General features: G+C 47.0%; 1 protein-coding gene across 3 annotated transcripts in view; it reads left to right on the top strand.

Annotated features, from left to right (window-relative positions):
* Window positions 1-27,410, top strand: part of PDE1A (phosphodiesterase 1A) — a 227,683-nt gene that overhangs the window by 136,188 nt on the left and 64,085 nt on the right. The window contains exon 1 of one of the 3 annotated variants that reach the window (XM_083154689.1): window positions 24,983-25,109. The exons of the other annotated variants lie outside the window; for them this stretch is intronic. The gene's annotated coding sequence lies outside the window, so the exon portion shown is untranslated. Of the gene's footprint in view, window positions 1-24,982; window positions 25,110-27,410 lie in introns of those variants that run through there. 3 annotated transcript variants of the gene reach the window in all.

Here is a 27,410-nt window from a genome sequence, read left to right on the forward strand (position 1 = left end):
CAAAACCAAAGCCAAGTGACCCTGTCGCAACCAAGTGACCTCGCCGCAAACCGTAAAGTTGTTCCCAGCACAACTTTAAGGGGTTAACCCCACACAAATCAAAAGGAGGAATAATGCCCAACCTCCGCTAGGGCAACTGACATGCTAAAGAGCCACCTAACTGCAGGCTCAGAGTACGCACGACACCGGATATAAGATGGAAGATTGAAGTCCCAAGATGGCAGCAAGTGCAGCAGGCTCAGGCAGAAAGGAATCAGCAGCACGTCCCAGGACAATCCTGCACAAGGCACCGGATTACTGGACCCAGACTGCAGCAGGACAAGAGACTAGACAGAACAAGACAATCCAGACGAGGAAATTGCAAACCATGCCTTAAGAAGGACTCAGGTGATTAGCACACCTGTGACATCTCCAGCCAACCTGCCAGCAGGAGTAATAAGTTCATTATCAATCAGCCTTGTGAATAAATCAAGTCTCCAGAAGATTTGAGCTGCAATGGCACAGTGACCACCGGAGGCCACCAAAGAGTCAAATGCCAAACATAAACAGAACAGAACACAAAACAGACCTGAACCATACTAATGGTTCCTAACAAGTACCAGGGTCAAGAACCACATTATATTTATGTGTTCAATTATAACATTCTTATGTAAAACAATGGATATGTTATTTGAGAAATGGTCGGTAAAAGAGGTGACACCTGGGGGTTATTGATCGAGTATCGGGTTTCTAAGATATGTAAAAGGGCAATGCTTCTAATAGCTATAAGGGCAATTCTTCTACTAGCCAAATATGGTTAGGAGCAGAATTGCCCTTTTAAAATATTGGGTAGAAAGATTATTTGAAATTACAGGTTTTAGAACCCAATGCTTGAAAAATAAAGCCCTTAATCTGGGGAACATTCATGACAGTTAGCTGAGCTAAGCTGCGTGTTCTTCATCACAGCAATGAATGCACTAATATTATCCCTCACTGGCCCATTATTTCCCTTCAGTCACAAAATAAAACCACTCCGCATTTATACCCCTTTCACACCAGCCAATTTTCCCGGATTGGCCCACGGGAACGACATGGGACTAGCGCTGGTGTGAAAGGGTTTCGGGCCAAAATCCCTGCTAGCTACTAGCTAGCAGGGTTGCTCCAGGGACCAGCCCAGGATACAGGCCGGTGTAAAAGGTACTTACTCGGGTTCCCAGCTTTCCTGTCCTGGCCTCGGTGCTGGAAACTCTCCACCGCTGGGGAAGCCGCCAGTATCTGCCTCCCTCTAGATGGACATGCTCCTGCTGCTGCCACTGCTGCTGCCGTGCTTGTGCTGCTGGGGCGTCCCCCAGCTGGGCTGTCCCCGCCTCCCCTCTTGCCCTTATGGTGACCCCATTACCCCACTCCATTGTGGAATGGGGGGTTCGGAGGAGGCAGCCCAGGTCCAGTGGGGAGTGCTGTCCTTGAACAGCAGCTCCAAACATCCAGAAGGTACAGTACATCTTCTTCAGCAGTCACGGTGCAGGGACTCCGGCTCCTGGCCACAGCGCCCACTACCCCTCTCACACCAGAAAATGCAGGGACTAGGCTGGTGTGAAAGGAGACAACTTGAACTGTATTCCTGGGAAAGTCCCTGCATTTTCTGGTGTGAAAGTGGTATTAGGGAAAGTGGTGCTAATCAGAGGGGCTGATTGGCTAGTACTTTTTCTCTCTCCAAGCTTTGGTAAATCTCCCCCTTAGCAAGGAGTGCTGTCACTTGGATCTATTCCTATCATCAGCTGGTGCAAACGTCTGCTACTCCTTAAAGACCATACGGGATGCATTCAGGATCCCTACAGTTGGGATGCCGCCATTCATTTTACTGAGGCTGGCATCCTGACTACTGCCTGGAGACCGGCACCGTAATCCCACCATTATTTGAAATGCTGGTGCCGTAATCCCAACTGCTGGGATGCCGAGCGGTGAGTAACTGCGGCAGGCTAACGTTACGCCGAGGATGGGGTGGGGTAGGTTTAGGAACTTAGCACGAGTACCGACAGTACACCACAAACCCATTCACTTTGGTGGAATCAAGCAGCGAAAAGATTGGAGAGGCTCACCGGTGGAGACATTTCCCATAGCAACCAAATGGCTACTACCTATAATTTTATAAAATGTATTTGATACTGTAAATGTTATGAGCTGATTGGTTGCTCTCGACAACTTCTCTGGTCCACTTGACTCTTTTCAAAGCTCTAAACATCAACACCATGACACCATCAAAGTGAATGATACACTGCCATAGCTGAGACCCCCTGCGTCCTGCTTTCTTCTGTCATCCCCCATGTGTTCCCCTCTCTTCTGTCTCGCCCAGCGTGCCTATCTCTTCACTTCTCTTACACATATGCTCACTCCACAAAAATCTGCGGCTTATGCCTGTTTTCCGATAAAACAAGCAGACTTATTATGTTACCGTGGAAACAATGTCAAATAAGTGCTGTGATCACTTTCAAAGTTTTACTGTACGAAACGGCTTTACTGCTAAATCACTGTTTATAGATTGATCTGACTGCTTAGAAAAGGCATCTGCATCGACACTGTGCGCCATGCTTCATGAAATACTTCTGGTGTAAAGTGCCACCAATGCAGGGGCTTCTGGGAGGAATACTGTACATTGCCATTCAAATAGCAGGTTTGGTTTCAACAGCCATGGACTTCCCAGACCTGATTTACTGTCCATTTTTGGTATCATAATAGGATTGGCTGGCAGCAGGCAGCCATCTGGCCAATCAGCTGCAGGTCCATTTTATTAGGGGATGCACCATCAAAGGGGTCTGTCTAGCACCCCCTATTGCGTGTGTCTAATATCACCAATCAGGCGTTTCTACCATCATCTATTGGCACTAGCTACTATATAAAACGTCTCTCCACCACACCATAATCTCCTGCCTATTTTAGTTCTAATTACTCTGTGTAACAGTACATGCATATAAAGTCACAAACATATATGGATGACGCAGGTATTTAGTAATATGACAATGGTCTAGTACAATTAATAATGCAAAACATAATTGACTGATGGGCGCTTCTTTTAATTGATTACAGTTATAAAAAACAAAAGTATTTGGTAAAAAGGGTATTGCTAGCGGCAGGGAGTTGTTCATAAGGGTGGACACAGCATTAGGAGGTGCCTGTGCACCCCTAACACTCAATGTGCGCACACCTATGATTATGATACCATCAACTGCCAGGTGGGCATTACTGGGCTTGCTTGCTGCAGTCTCATACCCTCAAACATGGCCCATTCTATTAGGTTCAAAATGCTCTGTTCCTGGACTTCCCTGCCAGTGGCAGTTGCAGAGGTGGGGCTGCAGCACTGTCCAATATTCAAAAAGGGGAGCCACCCCTAATGCCACTCCAAGCATCACTGTGCTGGACTCACTGGCAGTTGATGTGTCCCCCCCTCTTTGAATTTTGGACTGTGCTGGAGTCCAACCTCTGTAACTGCCACTGCCAGGGAAGTCCAGGAACAGAGCATTTTGTACCTAATGGAATGGGTCATGTTGGAGGGTATGCAGTCTGTTGGGAGGAGAGGGAGGCCAGAGGGAGGATGTATGTTTCTGCAATTTCGCCTAAAATCACAGTCCAGTGTGCAAAAGTGAGACTTGGTAGAAATCAACTCTTAAAGACATTCCTTGTCCAACATTTTTTTCCTACACATTTCGTCACGGAGGACTTCGTCAGCCTAGCGTCACTCCTATGTACGATTGTATCAGCACACCTGTTCTTTCTTAATAGCCACTAATTAGTTATTTGTATGGGCTTTCTAATATACAGATATGCTCATATATCATAAAACACTATTAAGAACAAACTAAAAAACAGCTTGCCACCAGTGGGGTACAGGATCTATGTTAAGGGAAGATGCCTATTGGATAAGAGTGCAAGGAAAATGGGAAAATGTCATCACATACTATGGGCCTTATTTTGGTTCATTCTTTCTGACAAAATCCTTCTTAGATGGACAAAACCATGTGCACTGCGGGGGGGCAGATGTAACATGTGCAGAGAGAATTAGATTTGGGTGAGTAATTTTGTTTCTGTGCAGGGAAAATACTGACTGCTTTATTTTTACACTGCAATATAGATCTCACTTTGAAGTAAAACCCCACCCAAATCTAATTCTCTCTGCACAAGTAACACCTGCCCCACCTGCAGTGCACATGGTTTTGCCCATCTAAGAAGGATTTTGTCAGAAAGAATGAACCAAAATAAGGCCCCTAGTATCTACTGCCTGCCATTCTTTATTGATATTATTTTCTAGACATTACATAGGAAATGGACAAATGGAGAACTTGCTCATGGTAAAGAATCAGCTAATATGAATCTTTTACCTAGAACAGAGGTTCCCAAACGTGGTCCTCAAGGCACCCCAGCGGTCCAGGTTTTAGGTATATCCATGGCTCAGCACAGATGGTTAAATCAGACTGACTGAGTTACTAATTAAGTCACCTGTGGCCAAGCATGGATATACTTAATACCTGGACCGTTAGGGTGCCTTGAGGACCGCGTTTGGGAACCTATGACCTAGAACATTCTATAAATTGATAGACAGAAGCTGATTGGTTTCTATGAGCAAACCCCTCTCTTGTCGTGGGCAATCTCCTCCAATGTGGTTTATCAGGCCATACACCATGCCACCTGTTGAGGCTAGTTCAGGGCTGGGCAATTGCGGCCCTCCAGATGTTGATGAACTACACATCCCAGCATGCCTTGCATCAGTTTCAGCATGTCCACATAGCAAAACTAATGCAAAGCATCCTGGGATGTGTAGTTCATCAACATCTGGAGGGCCGCAATTGGGCTAGTTGGACGAGCTGGATGGGACTAACAATAAGTAACAGCATTTATTTATAATGAACAGAAATGAAATGCATGTAAGCCTTGGCAAAATATCACTTAGAAAAATAAACAATAAATATAAATGGAAAAAATATAAACGGACATACGGTAAATGAAATGTCCTGAATCTGAAAACAGATGGATTATACAATTGTTAGCATTATGGGGGTTATTCTGGTTCACTCCTGGCAAATTCCTTCTCAAATGGGCAAAACCACGTGTACTGCAGGTGGGGCAGATGTTACTTGTGCAGAGAAAGAGTTAGATTTGGGTGGGGTTTTACTTCAAAGTGAGATCTATATTGCAGTGTAAAAATAAAGCAGTCAGTATTTACTCTGCACAGAAACAAAATAACTCACCCAAATCTAACTCAATCTGCACATGTTATATCTGCCCCCCCCCCCCCCCCCCCCCCCGCAGTGCACATGGTTTTGTCCACTTAAGAAGGAATTTGCCAGAAGGAGTGAACCAGAATAACCCCCTATGTGCACGTGTCTGAAATCTCAACTCAGCGCATTTATGAGCAATTCATAATCATTTTTAATTTACAGCTGTGGGCGGGATGTACTGAGCGTCGTATCTGCAACCCACTACTTATTGCGTACATACTGTCATTAATAATGCTGGCATGTACCTAGAAATGAGATTAAAATAGTAAAGGACAGCTCTCCCGTTTGGAGCTGTCCTTTTGCGATCACAGGACTTCTGGGTTTAGGATTTAGCAGTCCTACTGTACATGTGCAGTGAGACACAGGAACTGTGGGGGTACTGGTAGGGGATCCAATTAGATCCTTCTCTGTGGGAAATGCGGAGAAGCCCATAGGGTACTATTAGGTAGTGCCATCCAAAGATGGTGTCATTCGCTCAAAGCAGCTTGGTACATATGGAAATGTGGTCTCAACGCAGGCATTTTCAGAGTTTTGGCTGCATTTTTAATGTAAGCCCATCACACCCTATATGAGCATTACTGGGTGATAATGGAGATTTCCCATGGGCACCAAGGGCAGAGATGCGGGATACTCAGAGATTAGCATTTGAAGATGGCCGATGTCATTCGGATCTCCTGCCCCAAGGATGGGGTAGGTGCAAATGCCGATAATATTGATGGGCTGTGCACAGCGTGGCGCCATAGATGTGGACAAATCAGAATGCAGGTGGATATTCGTATAGAATCCCGATCACAGACGTAATTAAGAACGCTTTATACACAACTTTTTAATTCCTCCCAATAAAGGTTGGCCTCTCAATTGTAAGTTAGTAAAATACTAGCGGTCAGTATACAGTTGCCCGGAGGCAAGATACAGATGTAGCCCCTGTCATCCTTTGCCGGGACTCGCCAGGGCTTCCCCTCTGGCGAGCGCCGGCAGACAGGGGCTACACTGAACTGGGACGTCTCTCGATGGTGGCGCTGTGGGTCCCTACCCATCTCCGCTTCAGGGAGACGGGCAGGGTTTGTGGGGGGGGGGGGGGGAGTGGTGTCAATCCCTAAAGATTTCTATGGTGCCTGGTTACACAGTGTGTGCGCACAAAGGTGTTGCTGCACAGTATCAGAGACGTTCTGGAAATGTGCTGTGTGGTGACCAAGCGGTGACTGTGATGTTGATAAACAGACATATAGGCGGAGGAGTCACTTGCCCCTATGACACAAAAAGGGGTGTGGCTTCACTTTAGTAACCCCGGCTTGAGCCAGCACTTTGGTGTAGGGATGGCAATCGTTGCCATTGCCATCGATGGTTGCCATCGATGGCAATTCTGTAACAGGCCATCGATAGTGCTAAACTATGCAATGGATGACCATCGATATTTTTACATATCGATGGTCATCCATTGTGTGATTGGCCTGTGGGCCAATCAAAACACGGGGGCGGGGCTTCGCGGGTGCCGGGGGCAGAGCTATGCTCCGTCTCCCGGCACTTTGAAAAAAAAAAAAAAACAGCAAAACATTGTTTTGCTGTTCCATCGATGGAGGAAAACCGTCTGGTTCTCCCACATCGATGGCAAAAGTATTCGACATCGGCCATGAACCATCGATGATTTCGAATCATCGATGGTCGATGGCCATCCCTACTTTGGTGTCACCCTAGCAAAGCCACTGTCCATAGACAGATGGTCCGTATTATGTAAGTGTTTAGACGCTTATAAGACACTCGATCGCTCACATCAGTGGTCATGCCGAGATTAAAAAAAAACTCTGCACCTGCCCTAGAACGTGAACAAGTTTCCATGGTGAACAATAGTGTCGCGCCAGTTGGTATTAGAGATGCGGGAAGTCCGTTATTCAACGCCTACCTCTGAAACTGGTCCAAGATGCGATGTCATTTGTTTATTACAATATAAACTTTAGATATATTTAAAATGTAATCATTATAGTTGTGCAAAATATTCTGAGTGCCAGAGCTACAAAAGAAAAGACGACGGAACGTGGTGCTGATTTAAAAGCAAATGCTATTTTAAACAGTACAGAGCAATTACAAGCACGTAACATTGAAGCAGGACTTAGTCATTAAGCACAGAAAGATTGCTGCTTTGCGCACAATTAAACACTCACTTGGACCATTATGTACTAATCGTAACATGGTGTGACCTAATGTACTTGTTCCCGTCCACTATTTCACACCCACCAACAAAGTTTTCTGTTGCTATTCCAAATACAGAACCTGCTTTGAAACAACAGGAAATCATAATTCCTCTTTTTATCTATATACAAATTCCTGTAACAGATTTTAATTTTTCAGAGTATTTTGCAAACACGTGTTTTCTTCTTATCCGTTATTTTGGCTCCAAGCTTTTTATTATTAGTAAATAGATTTTGACCTCAACTGCAGCAATAAATTACTTTCCTTTGTTCGAATAAAAACATGTTAGTTACATACAAATGCATCAACCCAAAAGAAACATTCATTGTAATCATTAATAGTAAAGTAATAGTATAACAGAGGCGGATTGGCAATGGCAAGCCAGAGGGAAGATTCCCAGTGGGCCAACGCACCTGTGGGGCCACCTATGGCCGGGAGAGGGTAGAGGGTGACAGACTGGTGGTGTGGGTGCATTAGGGGGTAGAGGGTGGCATGCTGGAGAGGGTGTGGGCGTGTAAAAGGGTCACTTTTTGGAAAATTTTCCGGGGCTGCTTTAAATTCCAAGTCTGACCTTGACACCAGGGAAGGGCATTGTAGTGGAATTAGCATAAAGCAGGGTTGCCTACTTTTAAAGTCTCCTCTCTGGTAGAAGCCCAGAGAGGAGACTGTCAGCAGCACTTCAGGGTTTGGGGCTTGATGTGGACATCAATGACACAACTTGCATCTTTAGCCCCGCCCCTCCCCCCGAAAAGCCGCGAATCGCGGGGAATTAACGCTCCCGCGAGAGAGATGTGTTCGGGGGTGCCGGTATTAGGGAGGGTTGCCTACCTTTCCGGGAGGTCGGACCTGGTTTTCCATCTCAGTCTGCTACTGTAATATAATAGTATTAAATGGTAGGATCTTGAAAAATGTTAGAGGTCTAGGAGGCCTGGTCCGAGGGGTCAAATTAGTTTGAGTACCTGTGGGTACTTGTTTCCTAGCACGGCCACAATCGCGGTCATCGGGTGTAATTTTTAGTGGTCTGCGACGCGACCGACGCGAAGCCCCCGATTTTCCCATTGAAATGCATTGAAAAAAGTCAAAATCGCGTTGGTCGCGTCGTATGCGGCTAAAAAAGGCTTAAATGGTCCAGACGCGATGCCCCCGATTTCCCATAGGAAACAATGTTAAATGCCTCAATGTACCCGCGATGCCCCAGATTTCCCATAGGAAACAATGCTAAATGCCTCAATTTCACTAAATCATCATAGGGAACAATGGTAAATGGGCCAGAAACCCCCAAAAACACCCCTGAACAGTGAAATGTCCCCACAAAAGTAGTATACGCCACCCCACGATCAACGCGAACCCGAAGCGTGGCGAGCGCAGCGAGCCCGCGAGGGGCGGCGGTACGCGTCCTCCGACCTTTTCATACCCCCACTATCCACGTCGGCGTGGAGTTGAGAATAGAATAGTGTGGCGAGTGCACGTGGATAGTAGGGGTATGATAGTGGGGGTATGAAAAGGTCGGAGGACGCGTACCGCCTCGCGGGCTCGCTGCGCTCGCCACGCTTCGGGTTCGCGTTGATCGTGGGGTGGCGTAAAATACTTTTGGGGGACATTTCACTGTTCAGGGGTGTTTTGGGGGGTTTCTGGCCCATTTACCATTGTTCCCTATGATGATTTGGGTAAATTGAGCCATTTAACATTGTTTCCTATGGGAAATCGGGGGCATCGCAGGTAAATTGAGGCATTTAACATTGTTCCCTATGGGGAAATCGCGGGCATCGCGTCGGTACCATCGCACCCGATTTTTTAGTGCATGCGATGGCCGTGATGCCCCCGATTTTTACTCACGATGCCCACGATCATGATCGTTGTGGCCGTGCTAGGAAACAAGTACCTACCTGTGTCTTATACAATACTAGAATTTGGATCATCAAGGGGTCCTTCCTCCCCTCCCTTCTTCAGTCCCCCAGCCGCACTTTGCTGATGCCCCTTTTCTCCCACCAGCCGCAGTGGGAGCCAATGGAAGGGGAGAGGAGGGAGTTAAGTTGCTATAGGTACACATTTTTCAAGCCAACCTGGCAGTAACGATTGGACTGATTTGTTTAGTGTACTCTGCTGCAGGGTCTGATGATCAGTCCAACACCGGTAGGACCAGCTGGTGATATAGCATGTGCTGCACACACTGTTGTTCATGTCTTTTTGGGATCGTTCAGAAAATGTAGCTTTTTTGATACCGCTTTCAGACAGCGGCGGCCGAATAACCCGGCAATTACCCATTTAGTCGGTCGCACCAGGTTAGTCGGTCGCATGCTGTCAGACCCCATTCACACAGCAGAGCAAATCTCCAGGTCTAAAATTTAGACCCGGTAATTTGCTCTATTACACTGGGTTTTCGTCTGTGTGAAAGGGTCAGCCCAGATCTTATACTCCAAGTCCCTGGACATTTGCAGGGTCGAAGACCTGGAGTGTAAGATCTGGATTGACCCTTTTACACAGAAAATTGACCCGTGTATTTCATGAAATTCCTGGGTGGATCTACTTCACCCAAGAATTTCATTTTCTGTGAAAGGGGTATAAGTGATTATTTTGGAGTGTGTACATAGTACATCAGTTGTCTTTGGGATCATTTTAGTTTGTCTGAAACTGTCGACCTTGGGCCAAGTCTTAACTGTGGACTTTGCTTTAGGTGTTGCTTCAACTGCTCATGTCTGACTCGAGACAGATCATGTAAAAGTGTTATACAGCTGCTATGGAGTTTATTTACTAAGATGGAAACTCTATTTCAGATAGGATGTTGCGACCAAACAGATACTATTATCTAGTATCGGTACTTGTGTATTATAACGGCGCCCGATTTAATCCAAATCTGCCGATTTTTGGCCGATTTGATCTGCGATGCGATTTTGCGTCCGATTTGCGTCCGATTTTCGGCCGATTTTTTGCCGATTTTCGGCCATTTCCTGATGATTTGCATGTTATTCCATCCTTACACACCCCCAGGTACTATGCGATGGTATGTGATGTGATTTTCGGGAAAATGCCCCTGATTGTACAATTAAATATTGCATAGCAACGCATGCCAGCAAGTGGCATGCGATGCGATGTGATTTGCAATGTTAAATGCACCCCCATTGTTAACGCCACCCCCACTATCAACGCCAACCCGAAGCGTGGCGAGCGCAGCGAGCCCGCGTGGGGCGGCGGTACGCGTCCTCCGACCTTTTCATACCCCCACTATCCACGTCGGCGTGGAGTTGATTTTAGATAGTGTGGCGAGCGCAGCGAGCCACCGAGCCCGAAGCGTGGCGAGCGCAGCGGGCCCCGCGAGGGGACGCGGATTACTTTACATGTATTCCGCGTCCCCTCGCGGGGCTCGCTACGCACGCCACGCTTCGGGCTCGGTGGCTCGCTGCGCTCGCCACACTATCTAAAATCAACTCCACGCCGACGTGGATAGTGGGGGTATGAAAAGGTCGGAGGACGCCTACCTTTGCTCCTCGCGGGCTCGCTACGCTCGCCACGCTTCGGGTTGGCGTTGATAGTGGGGGTGGCGTTAACAATGGCGGTGCATTTAACATTGTAAGCACCCATCAGGGTGATTGTACAATTACAAATCGAATCGCTTCACATGCATCGCATGGCATGCATCACATGCCACTATATTGCATGCGATGTACTACGATGGAAATCGGGGGTGTGCAAGGTTTGCATTAACGGAACAGCATGCAAATTGGCCGGAAAAAGTGAAAAATCGGTCGAAAATCGGACGGAAATCGGCCGAAAATCGGCCAAAAATCGGCCGCAAAATCGCATCCGATTTTTCCATGCGATTTGCGGCCGATTTGCGGCCGATTTTCGGACGATTTCGTGGGCGCCGTTATAATACACAAGTACCCTAGTATCTTCTACAAGGTGTTAAATAAATAGGAATTAGATTCTGATTAGTTGCCCTTGGCAACATTCCATGTGAAATAGAACATGTAAAGTAATCCGCGTCCGCTCGCCACGCTTCTGGCTCGCTGCGCTCGTCACACTATATAAAATCAACGCCGACGTGGGTAGTGGGGGTATGAAAAAGTGTGAGCATTGGCATCTATTGTACATAGCTGAGTGTTTCAGATATTATTAACAACCTAATGCTGTACAACCATAACAGTATAACTATACCTGGACTGGCACTTTCGGCATGTACAGGATTGCCTGATAGTGTGTCTAGGCTCACATCTTTTCCTTTAATTGGATGTTTATCCTTTTGGGTCATTTTCTAAGCGATCTGACTAGATTCGACTAGATCGCTTAGAAAATGACTCAAAATCACTCAGTGTGTAGGGGCCAAAGCGATTGCGATGCTCGGCCCTGCTCCACGCTATCGCCCATCTAGATTTATACTGCATGCAGCCACTCGGCTTTTGTGCTGGTCCGGAACTATGGTGGAATAGCTCAGCTCAACGCGTTTTGGTGCATTGGACTTACACCTTCCTCAGGAAGCATCGCTTTGGGCAGAGCGATCTTACTGACCATTCTGAGCGATCTAGCATCGCTCAGATTGCTGGCGCACATCGCACCATGTGTAGGCCCCTTAACTCATATGCAGTGCCCATTTATCGCCCTCGCTTGGCCCTTACCTCCGTACTTGTTCACCAAAATACACTGTCGATTGCTTGGTTTATGAATCGCTCTGTGACATGATTAAGATGCTCAATACTATGTTGGTCTTGGGCACATCTGGGTTGCGTAGATGGTGTGTCCTCGGGATGAGTCTTACTTCCATTCTGACTATAATAATACACTGATGACACAAAGCTGCCTTTTCCCTAGGCTAGACCATTCTGACTGTGCCAGCAACCAATTCAATTGCTCTGTACTCTTTTGTGTTTTATTCTGAAAAGATAGCTATCTTGGCTTTTGTTACTAGGCTCGGAGGAATATACACTATAATATGAAATTTAAATTGTAGCCACAATACTTCCCTTTTCCAGGATGGGTACTGCGTTACCCTTTGAAGATAGTAATTTTCTTTATTGGCAGTGAAAAAGAGAAAGATAAAATGTTATGCAGCGGCAGATGAGAATGGTTTGTAGTGTTTGAGTAAAAGTGTGGAAATAATAAAGGAAGAGACGTTTCTGAGAAGAATATAAAGGTCTTGTCTGAGCGAAGAAAGAAGAAAACTATTTTAAAGAGCTCAATCGACTAAAGGGTATTTAAAAAACAGAAGGTACGGTAATTTTGAATCATAGCTTCTTGCAAATATATAAAAAACTTTAAATAAAATGTGTTCTTTGTTGCAAATAAAATGCAGTATATTTTACATGGTTATTAGATGTCCTGTTCTCCATGGAATAGTATATATCCTCATGTGGTCAGGACCAAATCAAATGTGGACGGAACCAACACCAAAATAGGCAGGATTAATACATCACTACACCTGTGAGGCCCCCAGACCAGAATAGCACTCCACCTACACCCACTCAGACTGATCACAGACCTCAAAACCTCTATCAAGCAAACAGGTTCAGTATGATTTACCGACATTCAAAATACTGATGGTCAAAATACTGATGTTCAAAATACTGATGGTCAAAATACTGACAAGCATTGTCAGACAGTCAAAATGCCGACATTCTTTGTGACAACATGGTCAAAATGCTGACACGGTAAAATTGCCGACCTGTTTCTCACTGCTGTTACCAGCCCCCTGTGGCTGGTCTGTGTAACTGCACTCTAGCAGCCTGACTCCTGTATGTTTTGTGTGTGCAGTCTCAGCTGCTACATAATTAGCTCATTACCTTGGGTCTGGTTGCCCACTGTATCTGTGCATCAGCAGGCTTGTCCTTTCCTAGCTGTCCTGATTGGGCATTGTTCCCTATTTTACCCAGCCTGCCCTAGATTTATTGCTGGTTATACCACTGATGATCATGTATCCCTAGTGTTGCTACCTTTGTTAACCTAACTCCAGCTGTGTGTCCTACTTGTACCTTGTTTGTACTTGCTCTTGTAGAGCTTCCTTTTATAACTTTTCCACAAGCGGATTTCATTGCCTGCCCGACTGTGGTTAACCTTGCCGCTCTGCAGTATTCAGTGTTAGCGACTATTCTGGTAGTGTATCTAGTTGCCTGTGTGCCTGTCTTTAGCTGGTCCTGTCCATTTATCTTCCTGTAACCATTTGGGCTCTGCAATCTGGTCCTGTTTGTCCACCTGTACTGGCACGGAGATGCTACCAACACCTGTATCGCTAACACCTCGGCCATTGTAGTTCACTACCCTACTACCCTACATATATTTTTGGATTGTGGGAGAAAACCAGAGTACCTCGAGTAAACCGATAGCAGGGGAAAATGTACAAACTCCACACAGGGCCATGGTGGGAATCGAACCCATGACCTTACAGTGCTGTAAGGCAGTAATGCTAACCATTACACCATCCGTGCTGCCCATCTATTCATATTGGTACATAAATAACCCCCCATTAAGTTATTGATTTTCCCATGACCGTTATATGCCCGTCTTCCTTTCCTGCTCCTTTGGTCTTTTAGCAGTTGTTAATTTTGATGTCAAATGTTTTACATGTACATTTCCAAGGGAGAATACACCGGGCAGGAAATGCTACTCTTGGTTTACAGAAAGATTTCTATGATTTATTATTGTTCTTGAGCCAGTAACATTTCTGTCTTTCTTCAGTGGGACTGATATCCTTTAAATTACAGCACTTCCAATTTAATGACGTGTAACTGTGTCTAGAAGTTTAATGTTCACAGTGATTCATGGTTGGATGTAACGTCAGCCTGCGTGCATTAACCCCAAGGATCGCCGGCACCAGATGCTTAATGTTTGCACTGACTCCCATGCTTAGTATATACAGTTTCACATGTGTACTAGAAAGAAGATTTGCTGGTGGTTTAGTTATACTGTATACTGTGTATTTGCAGACTTGTTATTTCTTTATGTACAAATTAATTTGTGGTGTTTACCGATACCACGGTTCTTCAAGGTAAATGTGTTTTAAAACTACTAACGGCCAAAGTGTGTTCTCTGTCACCTGATACTTAACTAAAATAGACCCAGGGACATAAATTGGCATTAATACTGTATAAGTCAGCTATTTATTTAAAGATATAGTTGCCCACCCGCCTGCATTCTGCAGGAGACTCCCTGAAATAGCAGCAATCTCCCTCTCTCCCTCATTAGTCTTGCAATCTCCCTCATTTCACCTAGCCCACATTACACGGTTAAATTTTTTGGGAAAAAAGTAATGAGAGATAGATACATTTACATTGAATCATCAGCACCATTTCCCAGCACTTTACCAAGTATAGTATCTCTTACTAACTGCTTTGGGGCTCATCTACATTTGGATATAAGTCAGTTCAAAAGATTCCTCTCAGATGTAGCAGTGCACACCCACACTCTTAGGTGCCACAATCTCTCCATATATGGAACTAGACACACCCTTTGGGTGGAGCATGGCATGCCCCCTCAATGGGGCGCTGTGCAAAATTCTATTACCAACTATAATCTCCCTGAAACTAGTTTTCAAAAGTAGGCAAGTATGTTTAAAGGACGTAGAAAGCTATATGATGGCAGAATGTAGGACCAGAATCAGCACAGCCCAACAACGCACAAACCCGCAACACAACATTCATGTGCCTTCAACACAACTAGAGGTACCCAGCTCGCCTCCAACAATAAAAATATCCACCCAGTGGTGCGCTAAATGACTAGCCGTTCTCTGATTGGCTGAGCTCTCAGCCAGCCAATCAGAGAACGGCCAGTCATTTGACAGGTATTTTAAAATCTAATACCCGCCACTGCGCGTCCCTTCCCGACTCCCGCAGCGCTGCTGATATCTATGATCATCACCGCCCGGCCAGGTCAGCATTCGCCGGGTCCGTAAGCTAAGCTCTCAGGGTCCCGCTGCCCACCTGATGAGAGCACTGCTGCCCCCTGACCCTCACCGCCCGCCCCCTGCACCCTGACATGTGATAAATCGCAAGCGATTTATCACATGTCAAATTTGGCTCATCAAGTGCCAAATTGTGTGTGAGCCTCCCGGGGAGCTCCCGGGCGGCTCACAGGAGAATTGGGTCCGACTTGTCCTAAGGACAAGTCGGCCTAATGTATGGGGGCCTTAAGGAACAGGTACCTTCAGGGTCCAAGAACAATGATAGACTGGGGAGCAATGCTGTTGTGAGATGGGTGTAGGGGCGGTGCGGTGTGGTGCCTGCTGCCATGCAGGTGTCGTCGGACCACTTACCTGGCGCCGCACCCTCTCACCTTCAGGCCGTGCCAAATCACGGTCCTGGAATTCTCCAGCACCCGGACACGAACACCTAGGAGGAAGGAGAGTAGGTGAGAGCTGTTCCTCCTGGATGAAGACCGATGCGCCCTCCGTCCCGCGACGTCTCTACAGAGGCACCCTCCGGGCTCCGGGAAACATCATCATCGGCGCACTGCCTCAGAGCCCGGAGTGTCACCTATTGGTACTTGCGCACCTAGGTGAGGCCTTGACCTTGCACGGGGTACAAGGTCCGCGTACGCCCTGGATGGAGGAAGGAAGGGAGATAGGCAGGAACACACACGGACAAACAAGACGACACTCACCGTCCTCACTCTTGTACTGCGTCCGCACTCTTGTACTCTAACCCTCGGTTCTCCTCACAGGTCCCTGTAAGGAGACAAACACCAGACCCGTGCAGAGCCTAACGAACCTAAACATGGCACGACTACATAACTACAACACAAAGCCCTACAACTGACTAAGTGTGTGTGGTGCAACACAACTACGAAAATCTAAACAACTTTGCTCTGCACGGACAACATACAATACAGTACAAGACCTTACCAACCAACTGCTCCTTTAACCTCTGCCTGTATTCAGATGTACTCTCTTCCTGGCTAGAGCTGGCCAGCGTATGCTCACTCTAAAACAGTACCAGTTAGCTACTACAATCACTCCTAACTGACGGCTCAGGCCTAGTGCCTGTCTGGGTCCACAGGCCTAGTGCCTGACTGGGGCACAGGCCTAGGGGCTTGATTCAATTAGCCTCCCGAGCTATGGGGGCCTAGGGCCTTACGCCCGGCTACTGTGCAACGGGCCTAGTGCCCGGCCTAGCGGGACAGGGGCCAGGGGAGGAGGCCCAGCAAAATACAAAGGACCAGGAGGGCCCAACAATCAAGTGTCCACGGGCCAAGAGGGCCCGACTACAATGCTCACAGGCCGGAGGGGCCTGAAAGTACCCACGGGCCTAATGCCCGACTCCCAGTGGTCTAGGTAGGGGTAGGTGGCCTGGGGTTGGGAGAGGCCGCAGGGGGGAGCTTCGTCAGCTCTTTTGCTTCCCACCCTTGCTGGCCTCTCCTGATCCGGCCACCATCTTCTTTCTTCTGCCACTGGCCTGTCCTGGCCAGCGGCGGCGCTGCTTCTTCTTCTCTTCCAGGAGTCGCCGGAGATCTTCCTTCTTGATCCCGGCGTCTTCTGGCCTCTTCAGCGGCCGCCGGAGCTCTGGTCTCCGCCGCCGCTGTCTGCTGTTCCCTGCGGCGTCTTCTTTCTTCAGCCGGGGCGCTCCTGCGCTCCGCCGGCGTGGGACCTTCCTGCTTCTTCGCCTCCCGGCGGCGTCTGACGTCAGACGCCGGGGGCGGGCTTGGGGATGGCGCGGCGAGCGCTGATTGGCTCGCTGCGGCCGTCTACCATTGGCCGCCGATTCGGGAGCCATGATTGGCTCCTGAACGGCGGGATATTTAAACTGACGCAAGCGGCGCTTCGCCGCCCGCACTGTCAGCACGGGGATCGGTGCGTTGATCCCAGCGCTGTTCCTCTCCGCTGCTGCCTGTACTATTGGCACAGGGATCAGACAGCTGATCCCTGCGCCGGGGGAGGTGGTGTCCCGTGGGGGACCCAGCCCTCCCTCTCCCCGTCCCTGCTGCTGCTGCTCCGGTGCTGGGAGCAGGGGAGCTGTCCCAGCACCGGGGCACACCATTACACTGTCACTTTATTTATAGAAAAGGGCTATTGTCAGCTGACAGAGCAAGGACACAGCATGAACTGTGATCTTGCCTTTGTCATTTGTAGTTTTTACATATTTTGAACAAAGAGCCCATTTGCAAACATGTGTTTAAAAGTGCAATTATGTTTTCAGTGCTGTCAGAATGTTCTATGTTTGCTGACAATTGATTGCAGAGGTGAAACTAGACTTTACAGTATGCAGATTTGTGTTACCTTGAGATTGTAAAGTGACAATGCTGCTGTGTAAGAAACACAATGGGGCCTATTTACTAAAGGTCAATTTTTGGTCGATTTTGATCAATTTCAGATTGCTCTCAATCAATGTTGGGCTTTCAGGGCTAGAACACACATTTACTAATGTTTAAAAATGAATCTAAAAAATAATCGGTTGTTAATACCCCTTTTACACCGCCTCAAAACTCTGGGTCTTCGACGTGCCAGACCCAGGTCAGAGGCGGTGTAAATGGGACACGCCGTGTCCCTTTACAAGGGACTTCTACCCAGGTCCTGACCTGGGTAGAACACGGCCTGGACCTGGGTAGAGGGCAGTGTAAATGGGATATGCCAGGTTGGACAGGGGGGGGGGACAGACAGCCTGCGCTGCTGTCTGCTATACACTGCAGACAGCAGCGGCGGCAGCGGAGGAGGTGAATAGATGCCTGTGTGCGGCATCCATTCACCTCCTGGACGACGGCTGGGGGGTGCACAGGGGCTGGGGGTAGCCCAGCAGCTTACCTTGGTGCTGGGCTGCCCCCAGCACCAAGCACGGCGATCGGTGTATCCGGCGGGGATCACTGCAGTCCCGGCGCTTGGAGATGATGTCATCTCCAAGCACCGCCTCCGTCTACGCTATGGGTGAGCACCGCAGTGTAAATGGAGTAAATCCTGGATCCGACCCGGCTTGGATCCTTCTTCCAAATGCCGGGTCGGATCCGGGATTTTTGATGCAAAAGGGATATAACTGCGTATTTTAGCCCTGGAAGCTAAACATCGATTAAGATTGTTTTTAATCGATCTGAAATCTATAAAAATCAACTACAATTGACCTCTATGATTTAATTTAGAACATTTTTTTTCTCTAATTTTACTTTCACTGAGGTGCGGTGCATTTACTTCTAATTTCAAATTGTAAATTTACATACAGTACATACATACATATAAAATTTTGTAAGAAAATTAAAAGGTGCTTGTTTTATGCTGTTAAATTCACAAAAAATGGAAAACATTTCACTTTGGAGGTTATTCTGCTTGACATGCAGTGCTGCAAAGTTTGCAGTGCTGCAAAGCTTGCAGCACTGCGTGTCATTTTAAGCCCACCAGCCCCTCGCACAGGCCGCCCCCCCCTCCCCCTCGCAGGGCTGCGAATGGATGTTTTACATAAACCTACAGGGCTAAACCCCCATTATTCAATGGTCGACGACCATAGAATGATGTGGAAGGTGCACGCAAAACTAAGACATTCTCAGGTGTCTTAGCTTTGTGTGTGTTCTAAAGGGAAACATGACGGGCAGGTGACATCCGGTGAGCTGCCTGCCCCCCGGCACCCACGTCACGGGTCATTGCCATGGGAACGCCCAGAGTTTCCATGGGAACACCCATGAAACACTGGTCGTTCTCATGGGCATGACTACCCGCCCCACGCCCCCACGCCCGCACTAGCCGTTGGCACCTGGTGCATGTAAATGTTCTAAAGAGAAACATAGAAGGATGAATTTTATTACTATGAAGTTGTTGTCTGAGCAGTGCACATCATATGGGTGTGGTATAGTAGCCCGACAGTCGGGGAGCCGTCCGGCACCCCATCATATGCCTAACTAAAGGTCTTGGTCTGTAGATTTGCAGAAAAATATTGGAGTTTTTATAATTATTGTGAAACTCCATTTACTGTATGGCATTACAATATGGTGGTTATTCTGGTTCACTCACAAAGGCACAATCACTCTCTAATGGAAAAAAAAAAACATGTGCACTGCAGGTGGGGCTGATGTAACATGTGCAGAGAGAGTTACATTTGGCTGTTTTATTGTTTCTGTGCAGGGTAAATACTGGCTGCTTTATTTTAACACTGCAATATAGATATCAGTTTGAAGTACACCCCCCACCCAAATCTAACTCTCTCTGCACATGTTACATCAGCCCCAGCTGCAGTGCACAGGGTTTTGTCCATTAGATAGTGATTGCGCCTTTCCGGGTGAACCAGAATAACCCCCTATGTCTGTAGCACTATCATAATAATACACACATACAGTGCAATATGACACAGTCCAAGGATACAAACCAGACAGCAAAATATTACATGGAGCAGTGAGATGTTCTCCGCAGAGCTGCATCTGTCACGTACTGTATCATACTGTGTACTCTTGTTTGCTTTACCTGCAGCTACAAGAGACTGCAAGATCGATTGAAAAGCTGTGGAAACTATGGGCCTAATTCAGACCTGCACACTAGGCAGCGTACACTCGCTGCCTAGTAAACGGATAAGCCATACCCGGCCCCCAAACAAACGTTGGGCCCCACTCGCCGCCAAAATCCCCTTGCGGCCGCTAGCAGGAAAAATTATTCGATGGTCGCTCACCATCGAATGATTTCTCCTGCCATCGGTAATAAAATTCAGTCTAAACACTCTGCTGGGGGAAGCGCTGGTCACCAGGAAGCCGCTGGGGGAGCATGTACCTGCGATCACTTTAGGGCTGGTCGCAGGAGCCTGCTCCCAGCGGCCGGTGACACATACACACGGGGATATCGGCTGAAAACACCCGGTGTGTATGGGCCATACATCGAAAGATTGATTGTCAGAACTGGCTGTTTGGAACAAAAACCTGGTAATATCTGAATGACAGTTTGTGGCAGTTTTCCAGCATTTCAAACCAAATGGACAACTGTCATTTGCTCTCATCCACTACCAGATTTTGTTCCAACCAGATCTGACAATAAATCTGTAGATGCAGGGTTGCCATCAGAAATTGTGGAGCCCGGGACTGCTAAAATAGGCAGGGCCCCCCTCCCCTTTCTCGGACACCTGGAATGCCTAGGGAGATCTCTGCTGCACTACCCCATCTCTACATTGCTTCAAGGAAAATGTGAACTTTGTTTATGTCAATTTATACTTTATAACCTCCAGTTCTGGGCCCCCTTTCCGTCTGGGCCAAAGGCTGGAGTTCCCCCCAGTGGCATAACTATAGCCCCGCAGTGGCGGGGAGGTGCTGAGAAGGTGTGGGCGCCGGGGGCGGGGGGGTCTGCGGGGCTATGGTTACCCGCTGCCATCTGCCCCTGCGATTCTAATAGCCCCTATACATCAGACCGTTTTTAAGGTTACTAGAGGAGGCCGTTGCCTCCTCTAGCATCCTTAAAAATTGTCTGCATTAAGGCGGGAAGCCATGTTCTGAGTGTCACCTTTTATTAGCAGCAGAAGCCGGGAGAGCCGGGACCCGACAGAAGCACCGGCGGCAGGAGGTACCGGCCGCTTGGGGTTGGGGGGTTTGTTAGCCCTACGGATGGGGGGTTGTTTTTTATTAGCAGCAGGAGCCGGGACCCGCAGACAGAAGTGCCTGTAGCAGGAGGTACCGGCCGCACGGGGGGGGGGGGGGGGGGGGGGGTCGTTAACCCTACGGGGGGGGGTGGGGCTGCCCGAACTGGTTCCCGCAGTCTCCCCCCAATGGCTGTTGTGTGTGGATGTATAGCCAGCTTAACATGGAATAAAAGGGTTATTCCTTATCTCAAGAGAGGAGATTACATCAAGCACACAAGGATTCCTTTGGATTTATAGACTATGGACAAAGTAGAGATACAGATTAAATAAGGGCATTGTTTTAATTCTGTAATGATAAATCCATTGGTTATGCTGCTTTGCAGCGCTGCCTGAGTTGTACTTGTATGTATTTTAACACTATAGTAACTATTGCTTGTTGCAGGAACAGTATCTATGGTCGGCCAAATATCTTACTAATAATGCATCTGATTCAGAGATAGGCCCAGCAGTGCAGCTGCTTCATCTTTGCACATACAGTAGCGACCACCACATTATGCTAATTCTGCAGGAGCCTCCGGTAGAAGAAAGATGCCACGGGTGAGATGTAATAGGGTGCGATTTTTTTAGACCGCTAAGAAAAAAAACATTTTACACATGTCAAAAGTTTATTTGATTGTAACTTTGACACACTTTTTTAACAGAACCCTATTACATTTACAATTTTCATATTTTCTATGAGAAAACATCTGAGCGTGATTTTTTTAGACAAGTCAAAATGTGCAAATTTTCCCACAATTTATATGTGCGTTTTTTTTTAAACATGCAAATTCGCCCGTTTTTGACCTAAGAATCACACATGTGCAAAAAATTGCACCCTATTACATCTCGCCACACATGCAGGCTTTTGCGATCCGCTTCTGCATCCAAAAATGCAGCACTCTATCTGTAGATTGTAAGCTTGCGAGCAGGGCCCTCCTACCTCTATGTCGGTCTGTTATTACCCAGTTTGTTTCATCACTGTTGCTTCCAATTGTAAAGCGCAATGAAATATGCTGCGCTATATAAGACACCGTAAATAAATAAATAAAAATAAATAAAAATAAATATTCTGGGTGTCTCATCCTGCTGATGCTGTGAGTCTGGTACCCCTTTCACACCACACTTGTTAAACGGTATATTGACGTTTTTTTTCCATTTTAAAACATTTAAGGCTGCAGTGGGAAAGCACCAGAGTTAATTTACCAGTTAAAGATAACCGGTATTTCAAAACGTTTTAAAAGCAGAGTCCTACACGTTTCAGAGCCGTTTTTTTATGCAGTGACAATGGCTCTGAAACGGTATTTAGTAAAAACAACAGATTACAGACCTGTGATAGGCTGTCCCCTGCATTCTGCCTTGAAACGTGTTCAGGGGATTAAACGGGTTGACTGATGTGAATGATACTTAAACGGTATTTAAAACGGTAATCTACTGCAATGTGAAGGCTCAGACCTGTTTTAAATACTGTTTAAAAATACAGGTTTTTGAAACGTTTTGGCAGTGTGAAAGCGGTATTAGGGTCTCGCCGCTAACTGGTTTCCGACGTGACCTGCAGGCTCCTGTATAAACAGTGCATAACCTGGCTGCCAGCCAGCACCATGGACAGCAGCTCCTGCACAGGGGTCCCCAGTTAAAGGTGGACGTCCTGTTTCAGCAAATCATATGGAGAGTTAAAGGAGAGCTCAGCTAAAGGGCTTCACTGCAATTACTGATACATGATAATGGCCTCCGGAATGTTAATTGTACTCGTAGCAGGTTCACTCAATAATTAGCACCGCTGATATATTTATCATGATAAATATGGCCCTTGATATGGGGATGGGTCATTGGGTTGACAAATATTATGTCGACATGCATTGGATCGACATTAGCCTTAGACCAACAATGGCTAGGTCAACGATCGAAAGGTCGACATGCGTTTTTTCAAGAAATTTTGTCATGAATGTCGGCTCAAAAAGAACGTGAAAAACTTGTGTCGACCTTTTGACTGTTGACCTAGCCATTGTCAAACTAATGCTTGTGTAGACCTTCGAACCCTATTGACCTTAGTCATGTGGACCTATTTCATGTGTCGACATAGGCGATGTTGACCTTCAGCGGTCCATCCAATGCATGTCCACCTAAAATGTGTTGACCTAACGACATATACCCTTGATATGAGGTTGTATCTGTCCTGTGTGCTCATGCATCCACATAAGATTATGTTGCACTTATAGTAACATGCCAGTACTGTATTCAGCTTGGGCTTCCCTATCCTGATTGGACGATACAGGATATACATGGATGCCCATCTACAATATGCAAATGTTAATTTTTTGATGAAATTTTGGTGCATGGTACAATATGAATCTTAGGGGTAGATGTATGAAGCAGTGATAAGGGAGGAGAAGTGATAAGGCGCTTGTACTTTATCACCGGCCAATAAGCTCCTGACTTTTAAGTTACAGGCTGGGTTTAAAAAGGAACAGTTAGGATCTGATTGGCCGGTGATAAAGTACCAGGCACTTTATCACTTCTCCTCCCTTATTACTGCTTCATACATCTACACCTGTATACTTTATGCAATATTAATTGATGTGCATCTAAGTCTTCTTCGTGCCATTCTGATACCGCTAAGCAACATGTATAGGAATGTACACAACTTTTAAATATTATTTGAACTTCCCTCTGCATCCATTCTGTTGGTAGGACCAAACGATAAACAACATGTACCCTTCTGTACGTACCTGTATAAGCGTGGGTGTTATGGAATCTAGACAGTGAGCTCCAGTGCGTAAGGGACTGATGCGAACGACAAACATTCGTTTTGTACACTGCTGCATAATTGGTGGCACTATGTAATTACTTTCACCCATCGTAATCTAAATTTTAATTTAACATATGGCTACGGAGATAAGAATCTGGATTAGCCTGGTGTAACCCTGACTACACTTGTATGAACCGTGAACCAATATTTGATCAAGTGACATTTTAGTCCTGTATTTACACAAGTTGTGATGAATCATCTTTTCAAATATCACAGCAGTGTGACACAAATCATGTCTTACATAAACCAGGTCAGGAAGGAAGACACACACAGCTAGAAGTTTAAATAACATGTTCATTATCCTATGCAGGAAAGCAACAGGTCTTTTTTCAGTCAAGCAAATAGTTATATATATATATATATACACTATATATATATATATATATCATATATATATATATAGATATATATATATATATATATATAGGGTAGCTGGGGCGGCACTCAAGTAGGCAATAGGTCCCAGCAGGGATGATGTTCAGAGGTAGCAGCTGAAGCGGTGCGGTGCCTTCCAAACCTGTGCTCATGGCGGTGAGCCAGGTGAATGTAGTAATGTAGAGGGACGGCGGCACTCGCAAAATAAAGACCCAAGGCAGGTTTAGTTAAACCGACGTTTCGTGGCTGGTGTCGCCACTTTATCAAGGTGCCAAAGAACAATAAGTGCATATAAAAAACTTACTTAAGTAGCCCCCGGTGCCGTTCGTGAAGCCCGGCATCCGTCTCTGCTGCGTCTATCATTAGACGCAGCAGAGACGGATGCCGGGCGTCACGAACGGCACCGGGGGCTACTTAAGTAAGTTTTTTATATGCACTTATTGTTCTTTGGCACCTTGATAAAGTGGCGACACCAGCCACGAAACGTCGGTTTAACTAAACCTGCCTTGGGTCTTTATTTTGCGAGTGCCGCCGTCCCTCTACATTACTATATATATATATATATATATATATATATATATATATATATATATATACATATATATCTCTTATATATTTGGCTACATGTGTCAATCATTCTGGGAGTGTGTATATAACACTGGGCAGGGTCACACATGAAACTCCACCCTCACCCCACCCAGCTATATGCACACACTCCCAGCCAGAATCCACATTGCTTAGATGAAACAAACTAAACTACAGCTCCCAGCAGCCCTTCCTGCCCGGAGCAGTGGCTTACTTTCACTTTTATCCAGCATGTTTTGCAGTAAGAGTGAGGCACAGGGGACAAGTTACCCCAGCCTCCCCCACTACCTATAATAAATAAATCATGGCAGCTGAACTGCAGGAGAGGCAGCCGGAGGTCCGAAAATTGGGCGGGGCTTAACGGCACTGTGCCATGCCAGCCAGCAGCTTCAGAGACAGCAGCACAGCCTAAAAGTGAGTGTGACACAGGGAAGGGGCTGTGTGTGTGTCACTGCTATATATGTGTGTATGAGTCACTGCTATATATGTGAGTGTGTCACTGCTATATATGTGTGTATGAGTCACTGCTATATATGTGTGTATGGATGGAGCGCTGCTGCAGGCACACCTGTGTATGAGGTGTCACCATTTCTACAGATGGTCAAATCCACCCCCTCCACTGCTTTCAGCAAATGTTGCAAGCACAGCTCTGTAAGATGTACAAGGATCTCACTCCCTGTGTCTGTGCCTCCCTGTTCCCTCCCTACCCTCCTGCCTCACTGTCCCCTCCGAACTGCTCTGTGCCTCCCTGTCCCCTCCGAACTGCCCTGTGCCTCCCTGTGGTCTCCCTACCCTCCTGCCTCACTGTCCCCTCCAAACTGCCCTGTGCCTCTCTGTCCCCGAACTGCCCTGTGCCTCACTGTCCCCTCTCAACTGCCCTGTGCCTCCCTGTCCCCTCTCAACTGCCCTGTGCCTCCCTGTCCCCTCTCAACTGCCCTGTGCCTCCCTGTCCCCTCTCAACTGCCCTGTGCTTCCCTGTCCCCTCTCAACTGCCCTGTGCCTCCCTGTCCCCTCTCAACTGCCCTGTGCTTCCCTGTCCCCTCCCTACCGTCCTGCCTCACTGTCCCCAATATTTGATCAAGTACCTTTTTTACATCTGATAATCGCACTATGGAGCGCCCGTTTTTCTATTGTAGATATATATATATATATATATATATATATATACTGTGTATATATATATATACTGTATATATATATATATATATATATATATATATATATATATATGAAGACCACTGAGATATGGGGTAGATGCGGCGGCACTCGCAGGACATACGAAGAAGAAATCAAAGACCACATGAAGAACCCCTGAGTGTCCTGTGAGTTCCACCGCATCTACCCCATATCTCAGTGGTCTTCAATGTACCCAGTAGTAGTAGTGTGCAGTAAGGCAGTGCAGGGTAATAACGGTGTAGTGTGCAGTTAAGGGGTTGCAGGGAAGCAGCAGTTTAGTTTGCAGGAAGGGGGGTGCAGAGCAGTGGCAATGTAATGTGCGGGGAGGGGTGCACGGTAGTGACAATGTATTCTGAGGGTGCAGGGTAGTGTAGTATGTGCAGGGAGGTGGGTGCAGGGTATTGGTAGTGTATTATGTACGGGAAGGGAGGTGCAGGGAGGCAACAATAGTGTAGTGTGTGCAAGGAGTAGTGGCGATGTGTGTGGGGAAGAGGGTGCAGGCCAGCGATGGTAGTGTGTGCAGGGATGGCGTGTAAAGATATTGGCAGTTGTGTAGTGTGTGTGGAGAGTGATGTTCAGGGTTGCATTGATGGGTACAGTGGGCAAGGGCGTAACTACCATAGGTGCAGGGGGTGCAGCTGCTATGGGGCCCAGAGCTGAGAGGGGCCCACTTTGCCTGACAAAGCATCATGCGCTGTATACACTTTTCAGCATTAGGTGCTAAATAGGGCCCTTATAAACTTTTGCTATGGGGCCCACATTTATCTTGTTACGCCACTGACAGGGGGTACAGGTAAAGATGCCAATCCTGGGGCATTTTTTTCAAACCCGGGGCCTGGGATTGATAAAAGCTCAATCCTGGGATCCCCGGGATTGGCATCCCTAATAAAAACACACCTGTTCTCCCACATCTGCTGCCCTGCACATTTACTTACATTGTAGGGTGGCCAGAAGCGGGACAGACAGCAGTGGTGCGGGGGTACATGGTGCCTCCGGGCGTGAGGCAGCAGCAGAGCGTGCCCCAAAAATGCTGTGGTCACACCCCCTCCAGGGGGCCCTGAGAAGTTGTTGTACCGGGGCCCAGGATTTCTCTTGGCGGTCCTGATCCCATGTTCCACAAGCTCAGGAATTTGCTGCTCTGTCTCCCTGTTGTAATGCAGCATGTGGTGCGGCTGTGACATACTTGCCTACTTTTGAAAACTAGATGGAGATCCTGTAACTGAGGGGGTGTGTCACACTCTGCCCAATGGGTGTGTCTATCTCCACATATGGGCGTGTCTATGATTAAATGCTTGCTGTTGCAAGATATTTTTACATAACAGGGGTTCTCAAACTATATTGCTCTGGGACCCTGGCAGATAATAAAATTGATTACAGGACCCCAGCAAGTTACCGCAGTAGAGCAGCACATAAGAATGGTCAGCAGATGCAAGACAGCATTGCGGAGACATAAAACAGAACTGAAGTGACCACTAATGCGATCACTTAATTTCTTACACAGTAGCAGGCTTATACCTGCTGTGAAAGACTTGGGGATAG

Source organism: Crinia signifera, chromosome 7 (genome assembly GCF_055691185.1).
Source record: "Crinia signifera chromosome 7, ASM5569118v1, whole genome shotgun sequence".
Classification (NCBI taxonomy): domain Eukaryota; kingdom Metazoa; phylum Chordata; class Amphibia; order Anura; family Myobatrachidae; genus Crinia; species Crinia signifera.